The sequence below is a fragment of the Helianthus annuus genome, chromosome 6 (genome assembly GCF_002127325.2).
Source record: "Helianthus annuus cultivar XRQ/B chromosome 6, HanXRQr2.0-SUNRISE, whole genome shotgun sequence".
Taxonomy (NCBI): Eukaryota; Viridiplantae; Streptophyta; class Magnoliopsida; order Asterales; family Asteraceae; genus Helianthus; species Helianthus annuus.
In genome coordinates, this window is record NC_035438.2 from 16641891 (window position 1) to 16652996 (window position 11106).

At 33.9% G+C, this 11106-nt stretch overlaps 2 long non-coding RNA genes across 3 annotated transcripts; both read right to left on the bottom strand.

Moving 5' to 3' along the window:
• Positions 1-8848: 8848 nt before the first annotated feature.
• On the bottom strand, positions 8849-9262 carry LOC110897098. The gene is made up of 3 exons (XR_002568441.1): positions 9188-9262; positions 8999-9060; positions 8849-8906 (listed from the first exon to the last, which is right to left on the bottom strand). It is a non-coding gene; the product is annotated as an uncharacterized LOC110897098 (long non-coding RNA).
• Positions 9263-9447: 185 nt separating this feature from the next.
• Positions 9448-10712, bottom strand: LOC110897097. Of its 2 annotated transcripts, XR_002568440.1 has the most exons (3): positions 10638-10712; positions 10460-10552; positions 9448-9544 (listed from the first exon to the last, which is right to left on the bottom strand). It is a non-coding gene; the product is annotated as an uncharacterized LOC110897097 (long non-coding RNA). The 2 variants fall into 2 exon arrangements; XR_002568439.1 differs by lacking the exon at positions 9448-9544 and having other exon boundaries at positions 10401-10552.
• Between the last annotated feature and the right edge of the window lie 394 nt (positions 10713-11106).

Below are 11106 nucleotides of genomic sequence, written 5' to 3' on the forward strand. Positions count from 1 at the left end.
CGTTTAATTATTAAATTGCACGAAATAGACTCCAAAGTTGCTTATGGTTAAAGCAAACATGTTAAGGCATTGGTCCCCGCGGCCAACAAAAACCAAACGTCACAAAACTTCCCACTTCATTATCGTCTAAATGTCGAGGTAAATTGAGTTTTATTGTAAGATACTCACATGCAGATAATTAGATGTTAATTATATATAGCTCAACAAGAAGCTCGGAAAACAAAAATACAAAACGTCTCGAAAAGAAATTACAACATATCCAAAACATCAAAATTAACCCACTTATCCTACGCAGGGGATGGTAATTTCGATTGGTTGCTAATCCAAAGAAAGGTGTTTTCTTTAATGAGGTCCACCGACTTTCTAACCGGGATGAAAGTGCCGTCAAAGATCTTGGCATTCCTCGAGTGCTACGTACCGACACTCACATATATGGCTACAGTGTCGTTGGCGACACTAACAACTCTCACAAAGAGTTGCATTGGCGACTCTCACAACTCTCCCAAAACAGTTGACTTGGCGACACACTCTCAGCTAACGCAAGTTATTGTCTTTGACTGTTGTTCAAAGTTTCCCGGAGACACTTTTGGCAGCACTCAAAGCTTAAGCCATAAATTACTTGGCATCTTTGATCAAAAACACTCACCTTGTCCTAGCGACACTCTCCTTAATCTGTGACACTCATAATTCTTTAACCGGTGACACTCATAGGCGACATTCACAATTCTTAACCAAGTTCTTAAACAATGACAACAATTACACCTTTTACGTCATCTGAAAGAGCATCTCACAATTCACACAAATTTGCCTTTACTCTTTCTCTAACAAATTATGGCTATCGGAAAACCGTGATCGAGAATCACTAATAATTTTTTCGGTTACATTGATGGTTCCATTTTGTGTCCAACCCCCACTATTACTACCACATCTAAATCCTCATCTGCTCTCACATCTAATCCCAATTATCAAGCCTAGATTACAAACCAAGCTTCGCATGATCATCATCTTCACTGCCTCTTCTGAAGCATCGTTTGCTCATGTTCAAGAAACCACTGCTGACTCTCTTGCTAGAGCCTATGCTCCCCACACTAGCTCCAGGAATACACACTCAAAACACAACTTCTCAAGCTGAAAATGAAAGGGGCCGAAACGCCCCTCACTTCACGAGATTGCATCTGAACATGCAAACATTGGTGAACCTGTGAAATATAAAGATTTGGTTTTACATGTGATAGATAGATTACATGACGAGTAAAATGGTCTTAAAAATGTTTTGTCTCGTCTGCCTCCGTTAGCTTTCAATGAATTGTTTGGTCTGCTTATAAACCACGACTACATGGTTACAAAACCTACACAACATAGTGAATCTGTAGTATTCACTGCCACAATCTCTACTCAACCTCCACAAAAGGTTCCAACTTTAAAACAAATGGTGTCTTCACTAGGTTATCAACTACTGTGAGCTATCTCTTTAGCAACTTAGTCATCTCAAGCCTACTAGAGCACTCGTCCTCTAACTAACCGTGGCCACAACTGTAAGTGAACTAAACAATGATTAATGCTTCGGAGATAAGATTTTGTAAAACAATTAAAATATTAGTATAAATTCCAGTTTAGGTTAAGTCCGAATCAGCATGTAAATCAGGACCTGATAGGATTCCGGATTTACCCTTAGGTGTGTGGTTTGACTTGTATCAAAGGATACAAAGTCAATCGGTATTTTAGAAGTAAATCCAGATATTTTTGTGTAGTTATGGATTTACCTTTGGGTCTATATATAGGTAGTAGGTACAAACTAGTTTAATAGTTTTTTTGGGAATCTGAGATAATTTAGTGTGTGTTTTCAGTGTGTTCTGTAAAACCTTTGCTAAATTGAATACAAATGCGATTTTGTGTGAGTTCTACTTCTCCACCTTTTTTATACCGTTTCTTCGATGTCATGATGTTTTCCACATGTTGTGATTAGTGATTTGAGATGTTAGTTCTTGTATTAGATTGATATAAGGGACCTTACAAATGGTATAATTTTAAAGTGAAAGAAGTGTGTTTTGGTGTGACTTGCTTGAAGAAAGAACGTGAATCTTGTATTCGCATATATATTCGCTAAGTGTGAATTTGTTCGAGAGTTTGGAAAAAATCTTTTCGTTTTGCAAACATGGCTAGTCTTTCAAAGAAGCAACCAATGTTGGTGTATCTTTCTCAATATCCGGAATGGAAATAGAGTTTTAAACATGACTTGAATTCTATTGATGAGAGAATGTGGATTTGTATGTCACAAGGCTATATTGCACCAACTACAACACGAGGAAGACAAATTACCAAAACTTGTTACATAAATATGATGAGGAAGAAAAGAGATATTACGACAAAGAGGACAAAGTTTATTCTGAAATCATAATGGCATTATCTCAAAAAAACTAAAGGAATTCTACATACTTTTAGAGCTAAAACAATGGCTAAAGGTTTATGGGACGGCTTGGAAGAAAGATTTGAGGATCAAGCAAAGAATGCATCTCCTAAGCCATCACAAGTAGATTAAGCAAAGAATGCATCTTCTGAGACATCACATGTAAATTCTAAGCAATAAGATAAAAGTTGTCACAGATGTGTTGAATTTAAAGCTAAAATTGACAGGTATGCATTACATAACAGTAGCTTGATTAGTGTTCTTGAAAAGCTTAGAGAAGCACATACTGCTTTGGATAACATTGACAAGCGGTTTAGAGTCAAAGTAAAAGCTTATCAAAAAGATATTTCGGAATTTGAAAGAAAATTGGCTCAACGCAGTTTAAAAACTGACAACTTAAATAATGAATTGGATAAATGACGTCAATAAGTTTTCACAAAAAGTCATCATTTGCTTGAAAAAGAAAATATAATTCTTGATATAAATACACAAATTGAAAAGTTTAAAAATTCATCAATTGTTATAGAACATTGTATTCAAAGCTAAAGGATTCAAAATTCAGAAGACTCAATGGATGGTGTGGGATATCGTTGTGTCCCGCCACCATTCAATGATGACCATGTGCCTCTAACAGAAGATAATCCAGAAGTTACACATTTTGAACCAAAAACTCCTTTGACCGTAATACATGAGTTTAGCAAGTTGTGACTCATTGAAGGTGGTAATGTCCAAAGATGTCTAGATCACCTACTGTTTTCTAAAAATCATTGCTACTTTTCTTGAGAACAAGCAAAGTTTAAGTGTGGGGTTTATGACGTGCCATCAGTTATACATATTTTTAGTGCATAATTACCCCCGAATTCTTATTACGTTTGTGACTTTATAGTTGAAAATGCTACCAAAATTGTTCGTATTTGACAAATGCAGGTTTCTAAGGTCTCGGGATGAAAATAAGTGAAAAAAGCATAATCGAGGAAAAAATCCAAGATTCCAAGGATATAAGCAAGTTATTAGATAGGCACGGCCGTGCTTAGCACCTAGGAGCACAAAGTCAACAAGTCAACTCAAGAATGGTCAACAAAAGTCAACTATGCGGAGGCACGACCGTGCACACCCAGGCACGCCTGTGCGTAGCGAAAAGACAAAGTCATCGAGGCTTCGTGAACAAACAAGAAGTATTGCAGAAAGTCAGGCATGCCCGTACACCCCTAGGCGTGGCCGTGCATCCAAAAGGACAAAATTGGAGAAGCTTCTAGAACCGACAAGAATGGCACCTGTGCAAGCATTGTCGGGACACATGTCCATGCACAGCCGTGCATGCCCATGCAAGAATCTCAACTGAATATCTCGGGAAAAGACAAAAAGGACAACCACCTAAGGGCCAAGTACTTGGCACGACCGTGCCCCTTAGGTGTGCCTATGCTTCTCTGCGCCCAACCAGCCTATAAATAGAGGCCCAAGTCTTCATTCCAAACCGTGCCATTTTCTTGAGAGGCCTCCTCGGTCCGACCAGAACTCTTTCTGGAGGATTCTAGTGCCTCTCTCTTCTACCTTTCTCTCCAAAATAAGGCACCAAGTAGCTTAGTTCACTAGAAATGTAATAATGAGGATCGAGAGACACATTATTGCATACATATTTGCACTTGCACTTAAGCTTGAAGAACATGAAGAGTGGTACTCGCCATTGGGAAAGTGTTAAATATTTTCATATGGTTGTAATCTCTATGTCTTCTCATACTCTTGGATTAGTTAATCTTATTAATCTAGTACTTTATTTTATTTAATGTCTTTATCATTAGTTTATTATCTTTTGTGACAGGATTGCATGACCCAATTGAAACTAAATTAAATTAACCACTTAAGTTAACCATAGTATTTAACCTAACTTAACTTGACTAAGGTGTGCGTACGGCTTCTGGTACCTTTAATCAGATCCAGTGTTCTTGATAATGTTGGGAAGTGAAGCTTATTAGTACATACATGGTGTGTAATAGCCCATATACAAACAAGGGAAATCCGAACTTGGCATATCAAGATTATTATTATTAGGTAGACTTCTAGTATTAAACTAGATTCGGGTGACAACGACTGGTATCAAACCAGATCTTGGGGGTAATAAAAGGCTTATGATATTACATCGAGATCCTTTGGGAAGGCTTCTGGTAATGCACCGGTGGAATAGAAGATAACTGGTGAAATGGGACCTATTTTGCCTATTCGGTAACTTAATTAATTTGATGACTAAATTGATTCGGTAATTTAAAAGCTCCCTAAACATGATCTCATTTGTTAAGCTTGAAACAAAGCTCTAATTAACTAAGTTATAAAAATACAATATAACCAAGATGTCTTTAAACCAATCTTGTCGTGGCATATCGTTTACTAGTCGAAAGGCTAGGGAAGATTCATTATAGACATATTTCCAGACTGGTCTATCGATATGTTGTGGCAATATTGAGGGATGTTGGAGACCGGACCAAGGAAGCCGCTTCTAATTTCTATAAAAGATAAAATCGAAGACTTAAACAATTTTTTCATTTTACAAAATAAACTATGTTAATTAAGAAATACTTATCCAAGAGTCCTATATTACTATTTTAGTCGACTAAACTAACTACAAATATGGATGGTCATAATAATAATAAACGGTTGAGTAGAGGAAGCGTATCCTTGGACGATACTTGGTTCTTACCTAAGGGACAATTACATATTTCTTCTTAAAAAACTTCTTAATTGCGTATTTACCCAACTTAAAATTAAAATTGCATATATGTGCTTCCTTAACTAATAAAATTGCAAATTTACCCATTTTGATTTATTTCATTAAAAACAAGTTGTATAATGACTTTTTTACCCTTATTTTTATTGGAACTTTAAAAAAGAGTAAATTACTTTTTGAGTCCTTGTATGGTTGTGTTTTAGTGGTTTTAACTATTTGAGTCCAAAATCCAAATGGTTAACGCCCTAAGTCCCTAGACGCTCTTTTTATAACCATTTGAGTCCTTTTGAATTGAATTTTTAACCATTTGAGTCCAATTTTTTTTAACAAAAAATGGACTCAAAACGTTATAAAATAAGCGGTTAGGTACTCAAGGCGTTAAACTTTTTGATTTTGTACTCAAGTGGTTAAAATCAATAAAACACATGGACTCAAAAAGTAATTTACTCATTAAAAAATTACATATTTACTCTTTTTTATGAGTTTTTGTGGCTTGTTCACAATTATTTTTGTTTTTATTTTTTTACGTTTTGCTTGTTCTTTTGTTCACAATCATTAAAAAACTTTTTGATTTTGTACTCAAGTGGTTAAAATCAATAAAACACTGAAATAAACTGCCAAAGTACATAGATGCATATTTCCATAGACTATAAACAATTTCTGGATAAGTGGGAGCTTATTTAGAACCAAAGAAAAGAAAGTTATTGTCTTTTAACGTATCTATACTATATTATAAAACATTTCCTTAAGGACTTCTTAAAATTTAAGAGATACAAGTAAGAATGCTTAGTATACAACACTCAATGCATATGTTAACTCTTTTTTAAGGGCAAATTTGTCTTTAAAACACCCTAATTAATCAAATTTGTCTTTAAAACACCCTAATTAATCTGAAGGAAGTCAAGAGTTAATGAGTTATCTATAAAAAATAATGACATTCAATTCAACAATTACATTAGGGGTATATATTTACAATTATATATTTATGTTTGATTAACTCATTCAAATACTATATTATACAAATTGGAATTGTATAAAAAAATCCATTCAGATCAACGAAAATCATAGGAAGCGCAATGAAGTTATATATTATATAAAGCATTTCCCAACTTAATGAATTTATAAAAGAGATGGATGTTACCGGTTTCACACACAAGTTCAATTCTGATTCGGAGCACAATGGTAACAACTTAATGAAGTTCATAAAATGGCAAAATAGTCTTTATACATTAATATTAAAAAACTCATAATGAAAAATTAAAATCATTGAATAGCATCTAAATTATTATTATAAACCATTCAACTTCCTGACGAAGACAAAATCAAAGACTCCATTTTTGTAACCGGCATGTATTAATCATATAATTAATAACTTGAATTAATTAATAATTGTTGGTAACTGGATCATTTTGAGGTTATAAAAGAGATGGATGTCACCGGTTTCACACACAAGTTCAATTCTGATTCGGAGCACAATGGTCGCAGCCGCACACCTTCGCTAGCGTGAAGAAAAAACCACTACCACCATGACGCCAACGCCTTCCTTGCGTTCTGTTCTGAGTTACATCCCAACCGAGCACCATAACTCTCCCCGTACTGTGGCGCCCTTTGGAGTTCTAACCGCCGCCACTGTTGAACTCCCACCCTGATTTCGATCACGTTAAATAGGGACGGATTTAGACAGGTTTTAGGGGTTGCCCGGGCTACCCCTCAACCTCCAGCCGACCAAGTTTCATGTTCACCGGAATATCCCATACATAGAGCTTTCTTGAATTTTGACCCTTGAAGATGTATCTGATAGTGTATGAAGTGAAGAACGAAAGAAATTTAGCAGCAGCCCCTGCGTTTTTCTATCCTGTTGGCGAGAAGAAGCTCTGCACTTAGTGTGGAAAACAGGGAAGAAGATAGAGTGTATAATATTTAATGTATTTACTAGTTTAAGAACCCGCGAGGTTCGCGGGTGGACTAAAACACAAATGAATAAGTTTAATTTATTGAAGTAATCGTTATTACCCGTGAATACTCACAACGTAATGATTTAATTAAAGAAATGAAAATACTTTTAATTGTTCAAAATTAAAAATAATTTTCAAATATAGAAACAATGTAATGATTTAATTAAAATGTAAGATGTGGGGGAAAATAATTATATTTATAAATTAAAGAAATACTAACTATTGAAATGTTAATATTAATATTATCATGTTATAAAAGAAAACGATATAATTCATAAATTTATAAAGATTTATAGTTTAAGTCGAATAAATAACATATGTTATTGACCAGTGTACTTCATTGGTGTATACTACATTGGTTGAATCACAATTCTAATGTCAAATAAAAAAATGTTCATGTTATGGTCTAACTTTCGTCCCTTTCATTGTTGAATATTTATCTAATATTACCAATTTAACCTGTTAAAATAGAGCACAATCCAATCAAACACAATAAAAACAGGTCAAACTACCACCTCTAGATGTATCTATTATTACCCGGTCCACTCATGTATTTTCACCCACGTGTTGTTGCACATTAAATGACATAGCTGGTTAATTTTGCATGACGTGTTCGGACGCTTCAAAAGATTATATTTTTGTTATAAAGTTCATCAAATAAATACAAATATAAAACTTGGTATATGTTTCACTATCAAATATACATGTATAATAGATAATCGATCTCAAAATCTATTCCACTAATCAATGCTTAGTATCGAATTTTAAGGTCACATGGTTACCAGTCTTCACATGTATTAATGCTAACACCTTGTCCATGTGTCAATATCAGTTATAGCCAATGGCAACTGCAACAATTAAAAGTAATGAGAGATTAAAAGTATGCATATTAATGTAACTAAAGCGACTTTTAAAAAGAAATTGAAAGGCGATTTTATTAAAATCATACAGTACCCAGGTACATAGTCTTGGAATTTCTCCTCAACACCTGTACTTAAACACTATATGATTTCTCTAAGTACTTCATTTTCCAATACTCGATCATAACCGAAAGAATGACACAAATTGAAGAATCATATATACCGCCACTACCGATTACTTTTGGTAGAAAAGTTTTATGTTATTTATCGTAAACGAACTGTACGCATGAACTTATTATGGCAATCTGAATTTAAAGATTCAAAAAACGAAGCATCGTAGTACAAACATAACAAAAGGGAATTGAAAAGTAAATGTAAGAAATACGGTTTTCGGGTTTTAAATATAAACTGAAACTCTATTATTCTAACACTTCTGCTTGCTGGAGTTTCGTAACCAATAACCTCGAATTCGTTTTAGACCAGTTGAAAAAACAATCATCACCTAATGAAATAACCTTCAAAGACGTAACATCATACGCTCATAAATGCGAAGATTTTAAGAAACAAAGATTGTGTTCTATAACCGCATACTAAGATATTGCTTTCTGAAATGAAAATACCTTAGTTGTCGCGCTAATAGATATAAAAACTCAAGTTTTTTGAACGCATACAAATCATTAGGTTTGAGCATTAGGTTTGACTTTGACCAAATGACTTCATTATTTTATAAATTAAGAAGTCAAAAACACCGACCTATTGACCATATGCATTCCCATATATCCTGAAGCCACATTTCCACTACCATAAACCAAAGAAACATTATTCACACCACAAAAATATTTAGTCTAAATGTCTATTGTGAGGAAATTTGTAATAATAGCCATTATTTCCACTACAAAAGGATAATAGTTTCATGCAATAAGTTGATTCACTTCAAGATCCCACTCAACTCTATCGTCACGAATCTGCGATAGAAAAATAACCTGTATTTTTTTACCATGTCTCTTCACGAATCATATGTTTAACGCTATTAAATAATATCACAAAAAATGAATACCTGCTTCTGAGAGCCAATAGAATATTTACCATTTGGATGGAAAATATATATGCTCCAGATGCCTAACACAAATAAATACACCCTAATGAGGGGGCTCATTTTTTAACGTGTACAAATATACAATTGTTAGGTAATATAACAAAAAGATAACGAAATGAAATGCTATAATAATAGTTATAATAAAGTTACCTGTAGCCCTGGAATTCCATCAAATGCAGCATAAAAGGCATATGATTGCTTCAAAGAGGCATCAATCTTTCATAACAAAGCATTAGTCTGGTAAGATACACAATAAATTATCAAACTCAACCATGTTTATACATGTCCTAATATTATAATTTGGTGTAAATGAGCATAACAGTTTAATGAACCATGTGTTTTCTTTTTGTTTTATCGAAAAGTACCCGCATATCAATCATAGCTATGTATCTTTGCAAATGAACCTCATATTGACAGACCAGTTGCATCACCTTCTTCTCCTAATTTCCATGATCAACAAATAACCGTGTACGCGCCTTTCGTGTTCTGCCCTCTGCTTGATTCAACCTGTAACAATACACCAACACACTTCAACAATTTTTAATAAACACATGTGTTTCAGATGCTTTGAAACACGATCAACAGATATTAGTGTACGAAAACTGAAAAACGAGTATGGTGAACGGTGGCTTGCAAATAATCTGATCGTTGGCATAACACCCGTCTCATCAGCCATTGAAGGTTCTATACCATCATCCAGAATGGAACTAAGAATATCCTATCCCTACGTCAATATTGGGTCATAATTTATCAACCTCACTAATGATCTCCTCCTTCATCTATATTGGGACGAAAACATACAAAATATAATCCAAGTTACTATTTTGTGTTATCATATTGGGATGAAATCTAAATCCCTAAATATAGTCGTTGGCAATGATTATACAAACGGACACGAAGTATAGAAAATTAATATTAAATTATAGCTAATCAAGCAAAACAAAGCTCTTGATTGAAGCAACACCCACAAATTTAACCCTCTATACAAAGATAAAACTAAAAATAACTCAAGTAAAACTCAATAAATCATAATAATTAACTTCTGCAACTTCAGTTTTAAACATATGGTGATATCAATTTACCTTGATCCATAGATTTTTCATGTGAATTAGGTAATTGATGGCATCGAGAAAAAGAGTAGGAATTCCCTGTGAATGATACCCACATCTCTCCGATAGTGTTGCTTGAACCACACCTGATCTTCTACTCTACTATTCGTAAACAATCAAATCTAATTAAAATCCATGTTTTATTCATCAAAAAGTCATGAGAAAACAGGAACAACGAAGTTCTTATAATATAACCAAATAGGTACACAAAAATTTAGTTAAAAAAATGTATTAAAAGTTCCCAAAACAATTGATGATGTGACAAACGTATTTTTTTGTAAACCATCGATATTAGATTGCCATTAACGTTTACCTCAACTACCGTCATCGATCACCAATGGCAGCGGTGGTGTCAATACTGAGGAAGTCTTGAGTACATTGGAGACTTGAAATTACCAAACTCCTGCTGGTCTAGTTAATATTTTAAAACATAAATCTATAAAGTTAATGTATTGTCCCCAAAAATAAGTTATTAAAACTATCATTTTTACCAAGAATGTTGCTGATAGTCCCCGTGGGAAGTCAAACTCGCTCGAACAAAATCGACAATAGTGAGAACCACCTATGTAACAATAAAAACAACCATCTCATTGCATATTTTTAATTCGTTGATTAACATGCAATTATGTACTAAAGTTACAAAATAAGACATTTAAAAACCAACCTATATATATACAATGTAAACACTGGTTGTTGATGTTAACCATTAATGGGTTTTTTTTATATTTCAAGAGGATCAAATGTAAGAGCTGCTAATAATAAGAGTTCTGCAAACAAAATGGAGATGGTATAGTCAACAAACTGACATTGAATCAAAAGAAAATATAAAATTCAAAAAAATATAAAATATTAACGGGTCATGACGTGTTACCCGACCCGCTCAGTTTATCTTATCTCATTTTTATGTCAGCTATAACACAATATGTATCCGAACACTCAGAATGGCCTGAATTAGAGGTG